This window comes from Alexandromys fortis, unplaced genomic scaffold (genome assembly GCF_014885135.2).
Source record: "Alexandromys fortis isolate MF-2015 unplaced genomic scaffold, M_Fortis_MF-2015_v1.1 scaffold_85, whole genome shotgun sequence".
Classification (NCBI taxonomy): Eukaryota; Metazoa; Chordata; class Mammalia; order Rodentia; family Cricetidae; genus Alexandromys; species Alexandromys fortis.
In genome coordinates, this window is record NW_026067975.1 from 2,469,823 (window position 1) to 2,474,140 (window position 4,318).

General features: G+C 40.7%; 1 protein-coding gene across 13 annotated transcripts in view; it reads right to left on the reverse strand.

The window, feature by feature from the left end:
* The window catches only part of Tfdp2 (transcription factor Dp-2), a 118,278-nt gene that overhangs the window by 109,494 nt on the left and 4,466 nt on the right, over positions 1-4,318 (reverse strand). For 8 of the 13 annotated variants that reach the window (XM_050157332.1, XM_050157323.1, XM_050157325.1 and 5 more), the window contains exon 2: positions 3,345-3,406. The exons of the other annotated variants lie outside the window; for them this stretch is intronic. The gene's annotated coding sequence lies outside the window, so the exon portion shown is untranslated. The remainder of the gene's footprint in view (positions 1-3,344; positions 3,407-4,318) is intronic. 13 annotated transcript variants of the gene reach the window in all.

Below are 4,318 nucleotides of genomic sequence, written 5' to 3' on the forward strand. Positions count from 1 at the left end.
ACGTTCGTTTGGCCTCTTGAGGGTACCCACACCCTTATGGCACACACTCACACATATATAAATAAAAATATTTTCAGATAGATAGATAGATATGGAGGGGGGGAGAGAGAGAGGAGAGGGAGAGAGAAGAGAGAAAGAGGTCAGAACAAAATTTTTATCAGTCCATAAGTCAGTAGTCACCCTGGGGAAGAAAAGGCTCAAGATTAGAAAGAGGTACTACTACCAGGGCACCACTATCTGTTTCTGGTCTGAGACTGGCAGATATATTTAGTGAAAATTCACTAAATGATTATTATATGTGCAATTTTTTAATCTATCATCACATTTCCCAAAAAGTATTTTTTTAACTATTTACTTTTATTTTGTGTACTGGTATTTTGCCTGCTTGTGTGTAGTTTCAGCAGAGGCAAGAAGAGGGCAGCAGTCCCTAACTAGAGCTGTTAGCCACTGTGTTGGTGCTAGGACTCAAACCCTGATCCTCTGAAAGAGCACAAGTGCCTTGTTACCACTAACAATCTTTTCAGCTCATTAATTTTTATTTATTTTATTTGATTTTTTTCAAGACAGGGTTTCTCTGTAGCTTTGGATTAGCTCTTGTACACCAGGCTGGCCTCAAACTCAGAGATCCACTGCCTCTGCCTCTAGAGTGCTGAAATTAAAGGCGTGTGTCACCACAGCCCAGTGCCCATTAATTTTTTTTTTTTTTGGTTTTTGGTTTTTCAAGACAGGGTTTCTCTGTAGCTTTGGTGTCTGTCCCAGAACTAGCTCTTGTAGACCAGGCTGGCCTCAAACTCAGAGATCCGCCTGCCTCTGCCTCCCAAGTGCTGGGATTAAAGGTATGTACCACCACTGCCCGGAGGCCCATTAATTTTTTTAAAGAGTTATCTACTTTATTTTATGCATATGAGTGTTTGCCTGCACGTATATATGTGCACCATGAGCTTGCCTGGTTCCCTTGGAGGCCAGATGAGGGTGTCAAATCCCTGGAACCGGAGTTGCAGGCAGTTGTCAGCTGCCATGTTGTTCCTAGGAACTGAACCTGGATCTTTAGCAAGAGCAGCAAGTGCTCTTAGACACTGAACCGTTTCTCCAGTCCTCCACCTCAAGTATTTTTTAAGATAGTTTTAACTCTAGTAATAAAGATAGAAAGACTTAAAAATTCTTTCAATTCAAAGCAGTAACTACTATAACAAGTAAAAAGGGCAAACTTGGGACATCAGGCCCGGGGACCCTGAAACTAAACCTAGCCTACTACTCTCCTCATTTTGGACACTAGGTCTACTATCTTTGTTGTTGTTGTTGTTGTTTGCGACAGGGTTTCTCTGTTCTGGAACTCAGCGTAGACCAGGCTGAGCTCAAACTCCTCCTGCCTCTGCTTCCAAGTGCTGAGATCAAAGGTGTGCGCCACCACACCTGACTTCGGTTTCCTATCTTTTTAAAGATTAATTAGAGAGCTACCCAACTCAAGTAAGATTCACAATTTGTAAAAATGATGGCTCATACTGTCTAATTGAGAGGATATGGAATCCTAAAGAGACACGGCTCTGAATATATCTATGAAGAACTGTCTAGACAGATAAGGCTAATTGGGGTGCCCATCATAACTACAAGCAGCACCCCTGGGTTGGGGTCCCGGAAAGCATTAAAAGAAAGCTATGAACTGCTAGCTGTTATCCCTCTCTACTTCATGACTGCAGCTACAGTGTGACCAGCTGCTTCAAGCTCTTGCTGCCATGACTTCTCCATCACAATGGATTCTACTTCAAATACAAGCTAAAGTAAACCCTTCTGGAGGTGGAAGATGGCTTGCTTGCTCTTTCAGAAGAAAATAAGCACCTAGCACCCACATGAGGTGGCTCACAACTGCCTATAACTCCAGTTCCAGGACGTCTGACATTCTCTTCTGGTCTCTACACATGGCAGAAACACATGCACATAAATAAAAATAAAATTAATTTTTTAAGATTTATTTACTTATTATGTATACAATATCCTGCCTGCAAGTATGTCTGCACACCAGAGGAGGGCACCAGGTTTCATTACAGATGGTTGAGTCACCATGTGGTTGCTGGGACTTGAACTCTGGACCTCTGGAAGAGCGGCTAGTGCTCTTAACCTCTAAACCATCTCTCCAGCCCCCTAAAATTAATCTTTTTAAAAATAAAAAATAACCTTTCCTTCTTAAGTTGTTCTTGTCAGCTACTGATTCACACCAAAAAGAAAAGTAACTAAGACAGTGTGAATTACAAAATACAAACTGGAGCTGGGCATGGTGACTCACTCCTATAATCCCAGCACTCAGGAGGAAGAGGCAGGCAGATCTCTGTAAGTTTGAGGCCAACTTATAGAAACTATATAGGAACTTATAAGAAACTATATAGGAAGGTACAGGCAAGCTTGGGCTACACAGTGAGACCCTATCTGAAAAAAGAAGAAAAAGAAAAAGGAAGAAAAGGACAACGAAGGCTTCTAATTTTAGACGTAAACACTTCACTAAAAACAGATTGATTATTAAAAAAAGATACAGATTAATTTTAAATTCATCCAAGTGGCTACTCATAAAACAGAACAAGAAGAAAAACGCATTACTATGTATGCCTGATGCTGTAGGGATCCTAATAACTAGATGGTAAGCCAAAAATTTCTCTATCCTTCCTGTAATAAAAGTCAAAAAATGAAGGCTGGCTGGAAAGTGGTGGTGCAGGCCTTTAGTTCTACCACTTGGGAGGCAGTGGCAGACAGATCTCTGAGTTCAAGGCCAGCCTGGTCAATAGAGCTAGTTCCAGAATAGCCAGGGCTACAGAGAAACTCTGTCTCAGAAAAAAAAAAAAAAAAAAAAAAAAAAGGAAAGAAAGAAAGAAAAGGCTGGGAGATGGCTCAATTGGTACAGTGCTTACCATGCAAACATGGGCCTGAGTTCAGATCCTCAGCACCCATACAGAAATGTCAGGTGCAGTGGCGTGTGCCTATAGTCCCAGCATCAGAATGGCAGTGATAGGAAGATCCCTGGGGCTTGGTGAATTAGGTAAGTCCAACCAAATCAGTGAACTCCAGGTTCAATGAGACTGTCTCAAAAAAACAAAGTAAAATGACTGAAGAAAACACTTGACATTCACCTCTGACCTCCACATTCATGTGTGCACACACATGCACCTGCACGGGCACATACACATGAACACAGACCAAAAAACTTAGAAAATGCTCTATATAAATGAGAGTAATAGTTCTTTGTTTTCACTCAAGAACAATCCGAGTTAAAACAAGCTTCAAACTCTTCCTCTGTACAGTGAATTTATGCTTATGTGTGTATTTACAGAAGTATAGACACAGAAACACATACACACCTGGGCAGTCTACTAAGGCTCTCTGTTCATCAGTTTGTCAGAGTGCATACTTCAACACAAACCTAAAGTGAAGAGAGAAAAAACAATCTTCTGTGTAATATTTTCTACTTTTATAGTAGATATATATATATATATTACCTACTTCTTATTTTTAAATACAGTATTTTCACGGTTACATATTTAATTAACCAGGTATACCCATACCCCTATTCACAGGGGCAATATTAGCCATAGCATCTCTAGTAAGTACTGAGACTAATAACAGATGGCTACTATAATTGCTATTGTATGTTTATATTCCCTCTGAAATATATTTAGGTTTTTTCTTTTTTGATAGCTTTCAAATTTATAAAATTTATCTTATTTGTTTGGGAAATGGGCACACAACCCACAGCACCTGTGTGGAGGTTAGAGGACAATTTTATGGGATCCGTTCTCCCTTTCCCTTCACCTGGGATCTGATCTGGGGATTGAAGGTCTGTTTCATCAGCTTGCACAGGAAAGGCTTTCCCTGAACCATCTTGCCAGTATTCTTTCAATACTTTTTAGGTTTCATAAATCTTTTCATAATATTCCTCTTTACTTTTGGCTTACACTGATTTAATTTCTAATAAGTCAAACCTGTAATGTAGCAAGAGAAAAATATGCCTTAAATATTTCGTTACAAAGAAATCTGTTTGGGACTGAGAGACAGCTCAGCAGTTAGGAGCATTTACTACTCCTGCAGAGGACCCAGCTCAAATCCCAACACTCATGTAGAGCAGCTCACAACCACCTAGAGCTCCAGCTCCAGGAACCTGACACCTCTGGATTTCTTGGACAGCTGCACTCAAGTGGACACACACACACACAGACACACTCACATACACACAATTTTTAAAAAATAATACAAGTAGCCGGGGGGGGGGGGGGGGGGGATTTTTAAAAAATAATACAAGTAGCCGGGGGGGGGGGGGGGGGGCACACACCTTTAA